A 20,303-nucleotide genomic window follows, 5' to 3' on the forward strand; every position below is an offset into this window, starting at 1 on the left:
TGGCAGATGTGCCCACCGTGCCCAGCTCTCTCTGCAGCTCTTTTTGATCTGCTGAGGTGACACTTTCGATGTTTGTCTCTGGCTGTCATCCTGTTACTTGTCCTGCACCCCACCACTACCCCACCACCTTTTTTTGTGTGCTTATGGTTTCAGACAGGAGGTTTGACCTGACATCAGGTGGTCTCTGCCTCTCTGTTCCTTTATACTTCTAGGTAGATAGTGGGTGCCAGCATTTAGCTCTGAATTTTCCCCAAAGCCCAGATATTAAGCCACAGCCTGTAAGTAGAGAAGCCTTTAAGACGAGGGGCTGGTGGGACCTCTGATAGGGTAGGCCCTTGATAGGGATTGTGGGGTCATGGCCCTTCTTGTCTTTCATTTCCCAGTCACTTTAAGGTAAACACTTTTGCCTCTCCACACGCTTCCTGCCATGAGCTACCAAAAGTAATGGACCCAGCTGACCGGAGGCCGAGACCTCCAAAACCATGATCCAAAGCAAACCTTTCTGCTTCATGAATTGCTGGTCTCTAGTATTTTGATACAGTAGTAGACAGTGACTGCAGTTCCTTGGTTTAGACATACGTTCATGTTCTCTGGTGGTATAATCCTCTGTTCTTCTCCCTCTGAGAAGCCATCTGGGAGCAGGGAAGGAAGTATTCATTCCCAGTATTTCTTGATCTTCCTGTGGCAGCTCTTGCCCCAGACTCATAGCTCCAAGCAGCAAGGCTGTGTGCGTCCTGAAGATGCTTTGGTAAGCTCGCTGTCAGCACTGGCCTGTGCAAGACCAGGAGACGCATGGCCCCATGTTGCCACAGCTATTTCCATCCTCCAACCACTTCTCTCTGCAGAGTGTGCTGAGCTCGCCCTCGCTCTCATAGATTTCATGGCCTTTCTTTTGCTTTCTCTGGTTGCTTTGATCTTCAAACCTCATCAATTTGTTGCCACTATGGTGGTTTTTCAGGATGGAGAGAAGGTAAATGTGGTCAGTGCAGCAGCTCAGAAGGAAGTCAGCAGGCTTCATCATCTTCAGAGGAGACGCTCTCATCTCCAACGCCGGTGACAAGAGGGGACCTCTCCCACTCCCGCCCTCTGGTTTCCTAGGTCTCCTTCTCCTCCAGAGAGCCCCTGACTCTACTGCAGCTGTGCTGTGGCTAGCTCTCACTGCACTTTCCAGCTGGCTGCACCAAGGTGACCACACACTCTTGGGGGCTTTTCCTTGCAGCTGCTCTTGTCCTTTGCTTTGCAAATGTCTCTGGCTTTCCCTGTGACTCAGCCTGACTAGCTCAGGACTTTTACAGTTTTAGTGATGCTACAGACACACACACACACACACACACACACACATCCCTGAACGCCTCCCCAGGCACACTTCATACTGATGTCATAAGGATCTTTTAAGGTGTCACTCCAGGGACCCCTCCCCCAGCACCTGAGATGATGTCCTCCTTCCTTCATGACCTTTTTGTAGGAAGGCAATCGGTCTTCTTGCTTCTCTGCCCCCCCCACCGTCCTCTAAACCTTTGGAAAGCTACCACCTGGTCTTCTGCCACAGGACTTTTGCATGTGCTGCTTCCGTCCTCATCTGAAGTATTAATTAGTTTCTATGTCGGTGTTTTTTATTTACTTTTGAGACGGAGCTCACTATGTAACTGAGGGTGGCTTTGAACCTCAATCGTACAGCCTTCAGGGTGACAGATGTGCACCACCACACACAACTGGCTCCCTTCTGTACCTCATTAGGTTCTACACCTGCTTCCAGATGAACTAGCTCTTCCTACAGGAAGCTTTCCTGGCTGTATCTGCTTTGCTCCATATTGTCTTTTGTCCATCTGAGAAATTAATGTTTCCCAGTTCCTCCTAAGACTAGATTCTGCATCTGCCTGAAGATCCAAGTTCCATTATCTAGGGGGCCCCTGAGCAAGGTGCTATGGGGGTTTGTACCCAAAATAGTTTGGCCTTGGGGTGGGAGGGTGTTTCTGACTCCTGTGAAGTGGAAACACAAATTACTTTCACTTTCTGGACCTCCGTGGGAACAGCCTTTTCTCATCTTTTGGGGGTGCAGACGAGGGGTAGGAGGAATGCATGTATTTTTCTGATTATTTACGTGAAATGTCATTTTTCTTTTTAAGTTCGCTGTTGATTTGCACGTGACAGCAGAGACTGTTCAGGATGTGAGACTATTTTCAATCTGCCACAGCCTGCCACCCCACTGGAAACTGGTGCTCAGGAGCCCTGGGGAATCACCTGGGGAGTCCCCATGCCACAGCTATGCCTGGGGGGTGACCAGCTTGGAAGACCTAGGGTGAGGTGTGGAGCCCCAAGGTGGCCAGATATGGGGCTCTTCTGTTGTGGTACAGTCTTTTAAACGTCAGAGGTTTCCACTCCACAGGTTAGAGTGTGGACAGTTGGTGACTTGGTCTAGCCTGGCCAGAAGGCAGCCTGTACTGGGACCCAGAGCTGGGAAATCTACACTACAGAGTTATAGGAAAGGAGAAAGATGCTGAGGACCCTAGCGATATGCTTTGACTCCAAGAGACCAAGAGTGGAGATGGGGGCAAAGGTCCTGACCTGTGTATCATCAACTCTCCCAGATTTCCACAGAGGGCATTTCAGAGCATGCTCTCTTGACTGCATGAAGTTCAGGCAAACTAAAGATGCCATCTCTCCTGTGTTAATCTATAGAGTCGCCTGTTCCATGACTTTCTCCTGCCTTAATATGGAGACCCCAGTATCCCCCTTCCCAAACTCCAGACATGTTCACAAGACACCCTGAAGAGACAGTACACAAACCGTGTACATTCAGTACGAATGCAATGCTCTGCATGAATGTGTGTAAATTAGATCCTTTGAGAAAGGTATGTTGACTAGCATAAGTACAAATAGATACACACAAGCACTCAGGAGCACACATGACCACACATACAGATACACACATGAGCACACATACAAGTACGCACATAAGGCCACATAGTCACAATTATATTTCAACCCTAAAATTAATTTAGTTTTCTAGTTAAGGCTGTAGAAATAGTTTCACCCAGCCCCCCTTTCTTTTTACAATCCAGCTGTTTTTGCAACATTTTCTTTTTTCCTGCCCTCAATTATTTGCAGACCCATGGAATGATAATTATTATTTACAAAGCAAACAAAGCCTTCGGAGCAAGACCGAGTGCTTTGAGGCTTCACTTCCTGTGTGGAGACACTGGCTCTCTGGCCTTGAGACTCAGAGAACACCGGGAGGGTCACGACAGGCAGCAGAAATATACACTGGGAAGGTGTCCTTGCTCTTTGAAATAGGGCAAAAGTAAGTGGCGAGTGAAGAAATTTGGAGAGTCTCTGCAGGATGAGGCCGGGAGGAGGAAGCTGCCTGGTCATTGGGGAGCTACAGGGAATAGGATGGGATGGGATAACAGCCTGCTGGCTGCACAGTGTTCTCAGAGCACCTGGAAACAGGGCGGCTGGGGCCTCCCTGGGCCCCTCTGAACTGCTGGACACTTTACTTTTATAACTGTGTTTTTAGCACCGACACCCAATGAAGGTTTCACCCTTAGGATCCTAAGGATGGCTTCAACGTGACAGCTGGTAGCCGGAAGGTCTGAATAAACTCCTCAATTGCAGATTCCTGAGCATCCCCTACCCCCACCCCGGGGCACAGCAATCCCGGAAGGACAACTGGCAGGCACGGTCTGGACTGTGAGATCCAGCTGTCACAGTGAACCAAGAACCGTGGTATGGGGAGGGTCTGCAGGCTTTAGGACAAGGGGCGGAGAGGCTCCGTGTGTGGAATGTGCCCATCTGCCAAGGTCCAGAGGCCAGCTCTAAGGTGGGCGACAGAAAAGGGTGGGATAATGAACAACAAGGCCCAAGGGAAAAGTGTTTAGGCAAAAGCAAATGGGGGAACCTGCCCTGTGACTTCCTGGAAAGGTGGGATTTGATGACAGGACACCAAGGGGCTCAAAGAAAGCACATGGTGCCTCCTGGCCCCTTTCCACTTGGAGGCAGAGGGATGGGGAACCTCCTTTTCCCTCTCAAGTGGGACTTACTGCTGAGAACTGAGATCCAGAGCCCTGCAGAATGCCTGGCAGAGCAGGATGTGGTCAGCAGTGGCAAAGCGAATGGTCACACTTCCTCCCAGAACAGGCTTGCTCTCTCAAAAGAAGGCCCCAACTTTGCTAGGTTAGGGTGGTGGACAAGGCCCATGCTGACCCCAGGGTTAGGTGCAGAGCACACAGGGGAGGGGGAGGAAGTGGCTCTGTCTAGCCCTGGTCCCCCGTGATTGGACTCGGCAGCACAGATTGTGTCTACCATTTGTCTCTGGTGGATTGCAGAACTCTAGGTGCTGCTCGGGAATCTGAAACGGCGGGGTGCTCCCCCAGGCCTTCTGGCCACCAGCTGTCACTTTGAAGTCATCCTTCACTCACTACCTTGCCTTAGACTAACTTCAGCCCCCTTAACAGCCTTTTCTTGCCCACCTCTGTGTTAGAATTAACAGATCTAACCCCCTGGAGCCCATTAATTCGGCAAACAACTAGTTTTCACCAACCAAAAGCTAAGAATGTCATTCAATAGCATCTGGGCTGATAAAAAGCTTCCCCCACCTTGCTGCTTAGTGCCCCTCAGACGGATCGACCAGTGCATTTTGAACTTTCCCTGATTTAGGACGTTCGTTGTTCTGTAAATCTACAAGAACTTAGTGAAACTGCTTCTACGTCAGACATGGAATTTGGGATAACCTAAATCCATGTTCCTGGGGTGTGATCTCTCAAATTTACCTTTAGGATAAACTACCTCTTATCCCTTTAAGATGGGAGTCGTGTTTTCTCATTAACACTAATGAGTTTATGGATTTGGTTTTGTTTTGCTTGTCTTCTATCCCTAGGTTATTTCACTTAGCCTCACACCTTTGTAGCTTGCTCATGTGTATGCAAATGATGGAATGTCATTCTTCTTAATGCTGACGAATAGGTCACTATATATCGTCCATGTTCCTCATCCACTCATATTTGGAGACCCCAGGCTGCACTCAAATCTTGGATCTTGGCTGTCGTGAGGAACACTCTGGTGAGCCAAGGCGTGTGGATGATGCTTTGAGGTATGGATTCCATTTCCTTTGGATGGATACTCCGTTATAGGAATGCTGGGCCACACGGTGACTCCGTTTTTAACTCTGTGTGTGTGTGTGTGGTATACACATGTGTATGTTTTTGTCTGTGCACATGCATGTGAAGGACAGAAGACAGAAGACACTTTGGGTGACTTCCTCTGTCTCATTCTGTCTTGTTTTGGAGGACAGAGTCTCTACTGAACCTGGAGCTTGCTGAGTAGGCTACGCTGACTGGCTAGTGAGCTGGAGGGATCCTGCTCTATCTCTGTCTCCCAGTGTTGGGGTTACAGATGTGAGCTGTCACATCCAACTTTTCCTGGGTGCTGGGGATCCAAACTCAGCCTCTAATGCTTGAACAGTAAGCACTGTACCCACCGAGCCATCTCTCTAGTTTTTGTTTTTCAGTTTTGGGGGAGCCCTTGCTGCTTTTCACAATGGCTGCACCTCCATTCCCATCCACACTGTGCACAGTCTCTCTCTTCTCCACAGCTACATAGACAGGCCCCACCTGCCTTTCTGACAAGAGCCATTCTAACTACACGAGGTGCTTTCTCATTGTGGCTTTGATTTGCATTTCCCTGATGGCAGTGGCACCAAACATCTTTTTATAGACACTGGGCCATTCCTGGCTTTCTTAAGAAATGTATGCTTTGGTCCCATGTCTCTTTTTAATTTATTTATTTTCTTGTTAATGGGTTCACTGCATTCCTTGTATAGTTGGGCATTACCCCTTACCAAACACAGGACTTGCAAGCACCCATGACGCAGGCGCCTCTGCAGTATCCCCTTTGCTGTGTGGAAGCCTCTGTGCCCCACATAAATTCCATCTGCCTGCTGTTGAATTTGTTGCCTGTGCTTTGAGAATCACATTTACAAACATTCACTAGACCTGGTTGAGAAGCTCTTTCTGTTTTCTTCTAGGAATTTTGGAGTTCGGTTTCTTAGATTAAAATTTGTAATCTATGCTGAGTTTATTTGGTCAAACCCTATAAGGTAAGGGTTCAATTTCATTCTTCTGCTTCTGGATACTTGACTTTCCCAACAAGATTTGACTTGATTAGTTGTATTTCTTTTTTTGGTTGTGTGTGTGTTTGCAGGTGTATGCATACCTATGTGTATGAGTGGAGACCAAAGGTTGATTTCAGATGTCTTCCAGGGTCTCTCTCCACTTTATTTTTTTGAGACAAAGTTGCTTTCTGAACCTGGAACTCACTGTAACTCACTGTTTCAGTGAGACTAATTGGCCCCCAGATTCCTCCCTCCCTCCGTCCCTCCCTCCGTCCCTCCCTCCCTCTGTCCCTCCCTCTCCCCCAAGTGCTGGAACTATGAGTGTGCACTGCCACGCCAGGTTTCACATGGGCTCTGGGGATCTGAACTCAGGTCCACTCCAAACACTTTAGTCACCGAGCTGTTGGCCCCAGCTGCCCATCCCCCAACCACATATCAAACATACAATTTTCTATTAGTGTTCTTGGCACAATTGCTAAAGATAAACCAAACATAAACACTTGGACTTATTTCTGGTTTCTCTACCCTGACCCACTGGCCTATCAACCATTTTAATGTCAGTGGCCAAGCTCTTTTTGCTGGTGAGATCACCGCCTCTGCTATTCCCCACTCCTTGCCGGGTCTAGGAATTGGGCTGACAGAAGGCAGATTGGCAGAAGAAAGCAGACAGTGTGTTTACTGGTTTTAGATGGTGCAAGGGTTTTCATAAGGAGATGGATGGACGGAAACACAAGAAAGCAGTTAGCAGCAAAGCCCTGTGTACTGAGTTGGACAAAAGTAGCAAACATAAAGATGTAAGCAAGCCAGCAGGTGGGAGCAGATGATTGACTGGCTAAAGATGTGGGAAGATGCTGTGGGTGCAGTAATGTTTGCTTGCACAGACTTCTGGAGCTGGCTGCTGGTCCTAGCTAGGAGGATGCCTCTTGCTTTTTGGTGTGGGGAGGGAATCCATCCCCTGTTTATTAAAAGCACGATGGCTACAGAGATCATTCATCTTGTCTCACAAGTGTGAGGACCAAAGTTTGGCTCCCCAGAAACCCCAGTAAATGCTGTATGGACAGCCCTCCTGTGACTCCTACCTTGGCAGATGGAAACAAGGAATTTTTAGAGCAAACAGTCCAGCAAGACTAGCTGTATCATGAGCTCTGGGTTTGATTGAGAGGCCCTACCATAATGAATAAGGTGGGAGAGTGATTGAGGCTGGTGCCCAACATCTATCTCAAGTTTCCACATGTACACACATCCACATGCACCGATAATCATGAAAAAGTACATGTGTACACATGTGTACTACATACATGTGAAAATGCAATAAAAGGAAGCAGAGAACAAGCCAGGATGGTCATTGCCTTTTATGTTCTCTAAACACAGGGTTGTTGACAAGCCAGGGCAGCACGTTTGTGTGCTTCTTATTGTTTGTTTGTTTTTCAAGATAGGGATTTTCTGGGTAGCCCTGGCTGTCCTAGAATTCCCTCTGTAGACTAGACTGGCCTCAAACTCAGAGAAATCTGCCTGTCTCTGTCTCCTGAATGCTGGGATTAAAGGCATGTATGTAGAAGGAGCGGTGGGCTGTGTTCCTGCTGCCCAGCTCCTGGCCACCTGGCTAGCTTATGCCCCGAAATAACAACACAGAAATTGTATTCATTTAAACACTGCTTGGCCCATTAGCTCTAGTCTCTTACTGGCAAACTCTCATATCTTGCTTTAACTCAAATAATAATCTGTGTAGCACCATGAGGTGGTGTCTTACCAGGAAGATTCTAGTGTATGTCCATCTTGGGTTGGAGCTTCATTGCATCTGGCTCAGAGAGGAGAGGCATGGCGATTGCCTCACTTCCTCCCAGCATTCTGTTCTGTTTACTCCGCCTACCTAATTTTCTGTCCTATCAAGGGCCAAGGCAGTTTCTTTATTAATTAACCAATGAAAGCCACAGATATGACCTTCCCACATCACATGTACCTCCACCACCTGGCTTTTGTGTGGTTCTCATTCCTTGGTATCATAGTTATTTTGAAGTCATGTAGTGTGCCGTCTCAGCCTACGCCTTTCTCCGCAAGCTTGCTTTGGTTGCTTTGTGTATTCAGGATATTTTGTGGTTCCACACAATTCCGACTTCTGTGAAACTCGTTTTAGCACTTTGATAAAGATTCTATTGAATCTACGGATTGCTCTGGTCAGAATCCTTCAAGATCACAAACAAGATGAATCGTCCCCTCTCACCACTTCTAGTCAATGTAGTCCTGGAAGTCCTGACAAGCACAATTGGGCAAGAAAAAGAAATAAAACATATCTGAAAGAAAAATGGATTCCGTTTGCAGATCACATGATCTCACATATAGAAAACCCCAAAGATGATGCAAAGATCACCTAAAATAATGAATAAACGCAATGAAGTTTCAGAATATAGAGTCAGCATAGAGTTGTCGGTAGCGTTCCTCTTTACTAACCAGCAGGAAGTAAAAGGGCTGCATAGGAGGAGCAGCCCACTGCAGGACATCGGTGAGAGCTGTTGAGATGCTGAGAACCCACATAAAAGGCATGGGTATTGACAGCACACTTGTAGTGTGAGCTCTGGAGATAGAGGCAGGGGCTTGCTGGAGCTCCCAAGCCAGCTAGGTGTAGTCTACTTGGCAAGCTCCAGGCCATTGAGAGGCTCTGTCTCTACAGAATAAGGTGAAGGCTTCTGAGGAGTGGCAGCTGAGGTCGTCCACTGACCTACACACACGTGCACCTGCTCACTCACGTACATGCACAAACATACAGACGTTAATAAAACAGATGAAGAACACACAAGGAAATGGCAAGGGATCCCATGTTCTTGGACTGGGATAATTAATGCTGTAAAGAGTTTGTAAGGCTGGGCAGTGGTAGCGCACGCCTTTAATCCCAGCACTCGGGAGGCAGAGGCAGGTGGATCTCTGTGAGTTCGAGGCCAGCCTGGTCTACAAGAGCTAGTTCCAGGACAGGAACCAAAAGCTATGGAGAAACCCTGTCTCAAAAATCAAAAAAAAAAAAAAAAAAAAAAAAAGAGTTTGTAAGGATTTGGAGAGATGGCTCGGCAGTTAAGAGTGCTTGCTGCTTTCCAAAGGACCCCAGTTTAGTTTCTAACACCCAAGATGGGTGACTGCAGCCACCTGTAACTCCAGCTCGTAGAGAATCCAGTGTCCGCTTCTGGATTCCATGGGCACTTCACACATGTGATATACATACAAACACACACACAAGCACATAAAAATAAATGTTACATGTTTTTTAAACAAGGCATTGGTTTTATATGCAGATATTAGTAAAATAACCACCCCCACCAGAAGTAGCTTAGGAAGCAACTGTAGCAAATGATTACAAAATCAATGATTGGAACAACACAGATTATGGGCCTCTATTTGTGTAGCCCATAGCTCTAACAAATATTACAAAGGGGATCCATTAGGTTGTCCTACACGATAGGGACTGGATCGTCTGGCAATGGCTGTCTCCACACTGTAGAGGCTGAGAACCTGGAAGCCGCTCAACCTATGAGGCTGGATGTCTCAACAGTTCCGTTTAGCAGTGAAGACCTGGATTGTTCCTGCAGAGCTGCTGGTCTTCAGTTCACGCTGGAGGCTGATGAAGCTGCATTCCGATGTTGTTGAAGGAGGCTGCAGCAGCCCTATCAGCAGTAGGTGCGCTCATCAGCAAGAAGTGAAGCAAGGTAGGCAAACTGATTTTTACTTTCCTCAGGCTCTGCTTTTAAATCTGGGCCACTGCTGGAAGGCAGTGCACGCTTAGGAGGATGGTCTCCTGTCAATCAGTCCTTCCTAGAAGAGCCCTCACAGAGGCCAGTCTCTCTGCTGCTCCATAGCCAATCAGTCTATGATGAAGCTAAACCATCACAGAGTGTTTTCAGGGCAATCCCCTCCTAGGGGTCTAGGGAAGAATCCTTTCCTGTCTCTAGGGATCACTGCAACCCATGGCTCACTCCTTCCTCCACCTGGAAGCCTGGCAACTCACACTTCAGGATTAGCTTGTCACACCTGCCCTTCAGAGCTGGTAAATCACTACCTCTCCCTGCGCAAGCACACACACACACACACACACACACGTTTGCTCATATGTATGCACACATGCCCACTTTTTAGGCTTTGCTTCTCCAGAGGCTGTTGACCAGGATTCTGGCCAGTGAACTCATGGCCTTTTCCTCTAGGGGGCATTTGAGAGAGATTACCATTATTTACAGGCAGTAAACACTCCAGCATATTCTACTTGACCCCTGTGGACACAGAAGGGCAGTGTCCTTGCTCTCCAGGATCTCTAGTCAGAGGAGGCTATGGGGTTGCTGAGAGGAGGTATGTATAACCTAACCTTCAATGAGGAGGCCAGAGGAAGTTTCTAGCAAAGGATTTGCTTGAAAATAGACAACTCTGGAGCTGGGATGCCTCCCAGATGGCCTGGGAAACAGGCATCAGTGTTGCCAAGGAATCAGTCCTAGATTCATCACTGAAACAGTGGGTTTTATGAGACAGAAAGAAATTACCCATGACTGATTGTAGAGGTGGAAGCCCAAGCCTTGAGTTAAGATGAGTGTAACCCTGGTCTGTGCATGTGTAAGCAATCTCTGTAGTTCTTCATGGGACATATGTTCAGAACACAGTGTTATCATGTTTTGGGACTCTTGGAATCAAATGATCAACCATCAGACACATATACAGGCCTAAGGAAAAAGGTCAGGGTTAACAATTTTAACAAAACTGTCCCTCAAACTCTTGCAAGGTAACCTAGGCAACTGTTATCAGGATCCACAATTCAGAGGCATTATCTATCACAAAGCTAGTGGGAGACTGATCGCATACTTCTCAGCTATGTGGCTTCCAGTATTAGTGGTTTTGCTGTTGTTGTTGTTGTTGTTTGTTTTTCAAAAATAGCAAGCAAAGAAAGAGGGTTTATACAGGGCTTTCCATTTCAGAAGGACAGCAGAGTGAGATCACCCTGGAGTTGGGACCCCTGGGACAAATTTTGCCCTGGATGACTTTTGGTGAAGGGAGGCTTATCTGTTCCTCATTGAGGTGGCTCCAAGCACTGGAATCCCCTGGAGGACTTTTGAAGATACCAACTTCCTGTCTTGACCTAGGATTTCCTGACTCAGCAAATCTGAGCCTGGGACTTTGTGTCTTTGGTGGTGAAGGACAGATGGTCTCAGGGACTTCCTTTGAGGACCACTGTCCTACTGAAAGGGATTTTTAAGGATTCATAGCTCTCCTGGGATGAAGGTTAAAGTTCCTGTCACAGGCTATATTAGTCAGAGTTCTCTAGAGTTCTCTCTCTCCTCCTCCAACCCAGGAATTTATTAGAGTGACTTACAGGGTGTGATCCAGCTAATCCAACAATGGCTAACTATAAATGCAAAGTCCAACAATCCAGTAGTTGCTCAGTCTGTGAGGTTGGATGTCTCAGCTGGTTTTCAGTATACACTGGAATTCAGAAGTAAGCTCAATGCCAGTGAAGGTGGACTTGCTTGAGAGGCGAGAGCAAGTAGGCAAACGTCAGAAGTTTCCTTCCTCTGTGTCCTTATATAGGCTCCAAGCAGAAGGTATGGCCCTGATTAGATCTGGATTAAAGATCTAGATTAAAAGTGTAGATTCCCATGTCAAGATGCTCATAAAAGTTGTATTTCCCCCAGCTCCAAAGATCTGGATTTAAGCTGTTTTCCTATCTCAAAGGTCTGGATTAGATATAGTCAAGTTGATAACCAAGAATAGCCATCATACAGACTCTCAGAGGATCAAACTGCTGGGAGAATCATTCATCTCCACTTTTCTTCCGAAACCACCTGGGATGCCAGCCTTGCCTCAAAAAAGAGGAAGTCACAAGACAAGTCAAGTTCTGGGAGTAGACGAGATGCCTCACCAAGTTGAGGCATGAAGCAATTTTACTAGCAAATCTAAAACACAAGCTGGGGATATGGCTCAGCAGGAAACAGCACAGGCTATACAAGCATGAGGGCCCGAGTTCAGATCCCACCCATGGCTGCTCATGTTTGTAATCCTGATACTGGAGGTGTGAGACAGAGACAGGAGGATAGTTTAGCTGGAAATTGGAGAGTGGTCTGTGAGAGATTGCTCTCAAGGAGCTAAGAGAGAGGGAGGAAGAGGAAGGGAGGGAGGGAGAGAGAGAGAGAGAGAGAGAGGGAGAGATCTGACATCCTCCTGTGGCCTACACGCACTGGTGTGCATGCACCACACACACTAGGGAGGAGGGGTCTAAAGCAACAAGGCACAAGTGGTCATGGGACTGGACTCTTAGACAGAGTAATGCCTGTTTATTTCCTTAGAGACAACACAGAAGAAAAACTTGGCTTGCTGCAGAGAGATGATTGCCAGGGAGGAGTCCATCATAATGCAATAACACTGGAGATAAACCTCTGAAGCCCCGCAGGGTCCACAGGACCCACATCTCTTTGTTATCACCCTCTTCCCTCCAGCTCAGCTCCTGTCCCCAGCCATTTCCCTGGGATCATCTCCAAATGATGACAACACTCAGTTTATCTCGGTTCTGCTTTGGAGGGAGGACGTGTGCCAGGATGGGCAAGGACTTTCAGACAACCAGGAGACCAAAAGGCATAGTATGCTTTGGAAATCTTTTTAATTGACTTGTTTAAAAGGACATGTAGGGAGAGGTGGCTCAGCAGCTAAGAACACTGGCTGCTCTTGCAGAGGACCAGATTCAGTACACGGCACCTACGCCGTAGCTCACAACCAGCTGTAGCTCCAGTTCCCAGGATCTGATGCCCTCTAGAGAGCGGTTGCCACTGGTTTTTGGTAGCCCAGATTGTTGTCGCAACTGTTAGGAATCAGCCTCCCAGGTGCCCTGCATGCAAACCATCCAAGAGCTGACTGTCAACTACTGGGAAAAGTTTGTTCCTAATAAAAAAACAATTTCACAGTGAGTTTTATGAATGTGTGCTAATTATACAGTTTGCTGAGGCTATAGCCATTTCCAGGGACTTTTCCCACAGTCTATATAAACAGTTGATAGAACAGCACAGCCACTTCTTTTATAACCATTCATTATTCAGGACATTCGTCATAGCAACTGTATCACAGATTATGAATGATTAAATAATTGCTATTGAAGATGGTTTTTAAATTAAATTGAAAGGCAGTTAACTATCAAATCAGTGGCATTGTGGAGACAATACAACCTACGGAAGAGGAGCCAGGTAGCAGCATTTTTAACTGGGATGGATTCAAGCATAAATATCTGTTTGGGGCACAAGTTTGCATGCAAATGTATGTGCAGACATGTGCATTCACATATACATGTGCATACTCGCTCATGCATGCACACACACCATGCCAATTCCTCTATCACAGAATGAAGCAATGTCCACAATGAGTGTTTCTGTGGTGAAACTTTAAACTGAGTCTCAGTCTTGACTACTTGACTGTCGGAGTTAGGGTTTTACTGCTGTGAAGAGGCACCATGACCAGGACAACTCTTACAAAGGAAACCTTTAATTGGGACTGGCTTACAGTTTCATTATCATCATGGTGGGAACCATGAAGACATGCATGGGGCTGGAGGAGGAACTGAGAGTTCTAATCTTGAGTCACAGGAAGCAGAAAGAGAATGTGTACCACACTGGGCATAGCTTGAGCATGTGAGACTTCAAAGCCTGGCCAGCAATAACACACTTCCTCCAACAAGGCCACACCTACTCCAACAAGGTCACACCTCCCAATAGAGCCATTCCCTATGGACCAAGCATTCAAGCACTTGAGTCTTGTACCATTCTTATTCAAACTGCCACACTGATATCTAATGTTACAGCGGGTTAAAAGACACTCAAATGCTCAAAGTACACAAAGATTCTTGTTGCGTGAGTGACTTCTTTTTGGGAGATATGAATAAATGTCTATTCACTCCAGATACAACACACTGACAGACCAAAGAAAAGATTCCATCTAAGATTGGAACTTAAAAACCATTTTAGGTTTTTTATTGCTGTGAATCGACACCTTGACCGTGGCAACTCTTATAAGAAAAATACTTAATGGGGGTGGCTGGCTCGCTGTTTCAGAGGTTCAGTCCGTCATCATTATGATTGCAGGGCATGGTGGCATGCAGGCACACATGGTACTGGAGAGGTAGCTGAGAGTCCTACATTGCACATGCAACAGGAAGTCGACTGAGACTCTGGGTGGTATCCTGAGACTAGGAAACCTCCAAGTCTGCCCCCACAGTGACATGCTTCTTCTAACAAGGTCCTACCCACTCCAACAAAGCCACACCTCCTAATAGTGCCACTTCCTATGAGATTATGGGGGCCAATTACATAGAAACTAGCCCAGAACCCAAGTGAATTTACTGGGCTTACTCTCAGAAGCCTGCATCAATCAAAATCCTCCTTACTGGGCTTACTCTCAGAAGACTGCATCAATCAAAATCCTCCTTCAACTCCACTAAAGAGTCTCTTCTTCCCCTAACAGTTGTTTGCTACGTACATGACCTCAGGAAAGTCTTTATGAGTCTAGTCTCAAGACCTCCCTGAGCCTCATAGTTTTTTGACCTCTGACCCTCTCCTAGAAAAAATGTTCAATTTAGAAGCAATAGCTTTACAACACTGCACCCTTTTGCTGTCTCTTGTATTCTTTCCATCTGCTCTTCTGCAATGCTCCCTGACCCTAGGAGCTGGAGATATGATGTCTGATTCTTTTCTCCATTCACGGATAAGCACTGGACACCAATAGCATCCACTCAATTGTCTTAAGCAGTCTGGCCACTTGCAAACCTTCAGCAACCACCATCCACTCAAAAAAGAAGTTTCATTCCACGACTGAGGATAAGAGCAGCAGCAACCTACGGACATAAACACAAATGTTATAAACACCTGATAGATGAAACCCATCTGGTTAACAAAACAAGGTGAGTAGCCCTCCAGTTGATTCCCATGACTTCTCAGCACAAGTTTTGGGTGTGATTTACAGTATAAAACATGAGTTCCTTTTTGAGGAATGGGCCTTAAAATCTACTCAGAAACAATTGGTTACACTCATAATTGGGCGCCACTGTTGCACCAGCAGACACGCTGTACCTGGCATGTTTCCAGGTAGCACACAGGGTCTGAGCAGGACTGTGACTGTAATCCCAACAGCTTCTACAAATATCCTTGCTTTCCATTTCAGCCAGCAAGCAGGAAGGGCGTGTAGTCCCAGCTGGCCTGATTTCTCCTGCAACCGAGGTGCGTGGTTCACAATAAGGACTTACTATCAGATTCTGGTACACAACCCACGGCAGTGGCAATAGCTTATAGTTTGTGGGGCCTCTGGGAACTGCTTGACTGACAGCCCATACATAGAGTAGCAGCCTACCCCCGACCCTGGAATTTTCATTTAAGAACTTCATGGCTTCTGGGAGAACCTTTCCTGCTCACACAGGGACTTTCATCCAATTTCTTTAACTGCCAGTTTTACCATCACTCCAGGTACATTTTCAAACCCGTAAGACCCTCAAGGGTTAGCATTATAGAATGAAGCCTGACCAAGGAAAACAAACTTTTAATGGGCCCTGCATTGGGGAAGGGGAAAGAACCAGGCTCTGTGAGATGCAAGATCCCTGTCCCTCTGACCATTCCTTGCGTGGTGGAAACGGTAAGCCTTTTATATCTTTTCTTTGGATGTCAGTTTCAGCTCCCACAGGCTTGCTAAACGGTACAGCTTTGCAAGTGGGAGGAAAAGCTGTGATCTTCCAGCAGAAGGAAGAGCCACAGGGGCTCCTGGAGTAGCTCCTTTACAGCGGGGCTCCAGCACAGTCCCAACCACAGATGGGCCTCTTCCACCTTTGAGTTTCCCCCACCCAGCGTGTGTGGGCAACATCAGTGAATTGAGTCTTAAAATAAACTGTGCCTGGGTCTCCAAGGTCAAACTCCAGATGCTGAGCAGTAACTGGTCAGAGCAGATCAGCCTGCTCCACCTCTCAATGTCAAGAGTTCTCTCAAATGTTCCGCAGCTGAGCGTGCACTAAGGGAAATGGACTCTCATGTTACTTTTTCTATGTGAGACAGGATGGTAAAACCAATAGTGCGCTTATGTCTGGAAAAAGGGAAATGACTGACCAGCAATACTGACCAAATGTGAAGGTGACCCTGCCTTGTGATATCAACAGACAGAGCCGTCCATATTTGGCGAGTCCCACTGGGATCCATCCTATGGTTGGTTTGCTTGGTCTCTCCATCTTCAACCATCAATGCCAGGATTCTCAGCTGTTGCAAAAAAGAGCTGGACCTTGATGAGGGCTCTGCTCAGCTGGAAGGAGTTCAGTGCCCTTGCACACGGTGCCCTTGCACATGGTGCCCTTGTATACTGTGTCCTTCAGGATCACCTGATGGAGGACTTCACTGCTTTCCAGAGTGGTCAAAACACCCATGGGACGAGGGAATGCCTCCTCTCTCTACAGGGGTTCCGTGTGGCCAGGGACTCTGCAGATGCTGACTAGGTGGCTTCCAGAAAGAGAGGGTCTGGTGTACTCTCTGAGCTCAAGATGGCTGACCCAGAGATCCTGAGGGAAAGGGTTTAAAATGAAGGCAATAATCCTAGTCACTCGCATGTCCGTGTGTGTCTGTGGAGACCAGAGGTCAACACTAGACTCTTGTTCTCTCACTTTCTACCTTATTTTAGCTTATTTTTTTTCGAGACAGCATCTTTGCCTGTGGCTCACTGACACAGACACCAGCCTGTGAACACCAGGCATTCTCCCGTGTCCCCACCAGCGATGTTTCAGAGTACAGGTGCTTTTCTCCTGTGTGTCCTGGGGATGGGCACAGGTCCTGTTTGCATGACAAGCTCTTTACCAACTGAACCAAAACCCCAGCCCCAGCAATCACACTCTTTAGGGCAAGAGTTTTTGTACAACTTCACGTTCTTCTTGCACATCACACGCTTTTTTTATATATATAAAGCACAGAAGACTTCCATGGACAGACTTCTAACAGCTTCCGGTCTGCTTTGCCCTCCTGCAGACTATGGAACATTTGTGCGAAGGGCTCTTTGGGGGAACAGAAGATTGTTTATCAGTTGTTTTGTTTGGTCATGTGAGTTCTATTTGTGTCTACAATCTGTTATTGAACGGACCAATCTTAGTCTGTTTTTACAGGAAATAAACATCAGGATATCAAAGTCGGGGATCAGCCCCGTTCTGTATTTTTGTTGCAATACTCAGATGGGCTTGTGATGTAGCCTGACATTGTGGGGAGCTGCTCCAGCCTCCCCCATTCTAGGGCCCAGCTTCCTCTCCCCTACCCAGTGCAGGTGGGAATATTGGGATACAGTCTGGGCTGGGCGAGAGGCTTCACTGTCATGGCTGCTACAGAGCAACTGGTAGTGAAAACTGAGTTTGGTTGAACAGCACACTGTGCTGGTAGCAGCGGAGAGGATGTGCTAGTTTGTTTTTCCCAGGACTTAGACAGAACATGAGGACGTCACTGGAGCACTAGCTTCTCCCTTATCACGATGGGTGTTGATGTTCTTGCCTTGAAATGGCTGTCATGTGGCTTTAATTGCTGATGATAAGAGCTATGGTCTAATTTGTTCGCTAATTCTATCACTTATCTCAAAACCTACTCACTGTTGAAGCCGTGCCAAGCTTTGGGGGCCTTGACAGTGCGTCAGGCACAGGCGTCGCTGGGGTTAGAGTTGGGGCAGGAGTTAAATGACGGGAACCAAGGAAAAGAGAACCTGCAGTGAGCTATGGTCCTCAGGTGAGGGAGATGGAAGCACGCAGACGGTCAGGAAACAGAATCAAGTCCCATGCCTTGTAACCCGGGACTTGTTGTGGAAAGAGCTTTGGCCTCTCTCAGTGTCTTGGAAGTCTCTAATCTAATTTGATTTTCGATGCCGGGGGTTGGAAACCAGACTTTACACATGCTACGTAAGCACAGAGCCACATCCCAGAACAGCTGCATTTCCTGACCCATCTTTCTCTTAGGACACTCCAAGAGCACCATCTGCCCAGTCCCCATTTGCTCCCTTGTTCTGCCACAATAACTAGGCACATATTGTTTCTATGAAAAAAATCACAAAACAGAAATAAACATCGATGAGATGGAAAATAAAATACACATTCTGATACGTCATTTGCATACTCCACGCCCTTTTGAAGACGTAGTGTTTGTGTGATGTATGTGTGTGTGTTTGCATCTCTGTGTGTGCAAGAAGGCATTCGTGTGCATATGGAGACCAAGGCTGATGTTGGGAATTATTCTTAATCACTCTTCCAATTCAGTGGGGCAGGGCTGCTCAGTAGAACCCAGCGTTTGCTTGTTGATGCCACTAGCCAGGCTAGCTAGCTTGTTTGGGGGACCCTCTGTCTCTAGAGGGAAGAGTTACAGGCGGGATGCCATACACACCCTACGTTTACTGGGTTCCGGGGAATCCAAACTCTGTGACCCCATGCTTGTGCAGTAAGGTGACCACCGAGCTGCCCCAGGACAAAATTCTAGAAACCAGTGGGGACAACTGCTGACCAGATCCTGAACTTCTGCTTCTCTGAGCAAAAGTCCTGAGACTGGGGGGTCTCAAAGGAGTCTTGGTTCATGTTCTGCTGCTACAACAGAATGCCTGAGTCCGAGTAACTTACAATGAACCGAAGGTTCACTGGCTTGTGGTTGTGGTGGCTGGGAGATCATCCAGTGGGGGCTTTTGTCCTGCGCCTGCCATCTCATGGTGGAAGGCAGAGGGGCAAGGCTGGTGGACAGCCAGAGTGGGCATAACAGGCTTCCTCTTTCTTCTAATTAATAAAAATTAATTCATATTCACCATGCAACTGAGTTCGTCCCCAGGTGACATTTCCTTGTATGCCTGTCACCATCCCTCTCTTTCCTGTTCTTCCAGTCCCCTTCCCGGCTCTGATAGCGCTCTTCCTTCTAACACACTCTCGCAGTAACTGCTGTGACATTGACGTTAATTCATTCATAAGGACAGAGCCCACATAGCCAGTCACCTCCCACACTGCTGCAATAGAGACTGTTTCCAACACATGAGCTTGGGGCAACATTCAAACCACAGCAGAGTGTGGTTAGAAATCTCTGCTAAAAGTTACAGATGTGGGGGCGCAGGGGGAAAGGTTCCCAGCAGGTACACAAGAGGTAAATTCTGCAAGCTGCTGAGCCATCTTTCCAGCCCAAGGCCCTGGGTCTCAATGGCCTTTGACATCCAAGTGCCAGGCCAGGGGCTTCTCAGACCAAGGCTGAGTATGGAAACAAGATTTCTATACCCACTGCATGAATCTCATCAGGGTTCCTCTTTGTCTTGTCAAGGAACCATATCCCTCGTGTTTACTTCTGGGGGTTCCTCTGCATAAGCCCTCATGGTCATTCTTCCTGCCAAGTGTTTCTTCTCTGTGGTGTGTGTGTGTGTGTGTGTGTGTGTATGTGTGCATAGATGGTTAAAATATGTTTTAAGTAATTTTTGCAACCTGCCTTTTCTATTTAGTAATATGTCAGCTGCGTGCTCTTATACGTGTATTTTTTTAAGTGACTATACAGTGTTTCTCATAAAGATAGATAGATAGATGATAGATAGATAGATAGATAGATAGATAGATAGATAGATAGATAGGATTTATTTTACTCAACCTTTATTCTAAGGCTATTGGCTTGTTCTCGTTTTTTGTGTTATCTTATACAACACAGTGCTGTGTCTTCATAACTAAGTACTTGCACACATGTCTTGAGTTTTCCCTTACGATCCATTCATAAATAGGAGTGGGATGGGGAAGGAGTCAAGTAGTGGAGCCAGCTCTTAAGAACTTCATGGGGATCCCACATTGAACCCTGGAGAAAGGGCATTCTCCTCTAACTGCTCTCTGATGCCTGAAATTCCACCTCGAGCACTTGATCCTACTCTAAATAGCTCTCTACTTAGAGTTATGACCGACCATTCTTGGGGTTAAAATAACACATCCAAATGCTGGTCTTGTGGACTGAATGTCCGTTCTACTTCTGTAGTGAGAGACAAGGCTTAGGATGGGAAGGGATGGGAACACGTGTCCTGTACTGAGAGACAGGGCTTAGGATGGGAAGGGATGGGAACACGTAGGGTACATTACACATGCTCAGGCTTCTTTTTGCTCTTCTTTGGATAGCCCCTCTTCCCCAGCCTTAAGATCTATATTCTTTTTAGAATTTGTCTTTCAGGATGAGGCAACTTTAGAGTTGCAGAA

This window comes from Chionomys nivalis, chromosome 13 (assembly GCF_950005125.1).
Source record: "Chionomys nivalis chromosome 13, mChiNiv1.1, whole genome shotgun sequence".
Classification (NCBI taxonomy): Eukaryota; Metazoa; Chordata; class Mammalia; order Rodentia; family Cricetidae; genus Chionomys; species Chionomys nivalis.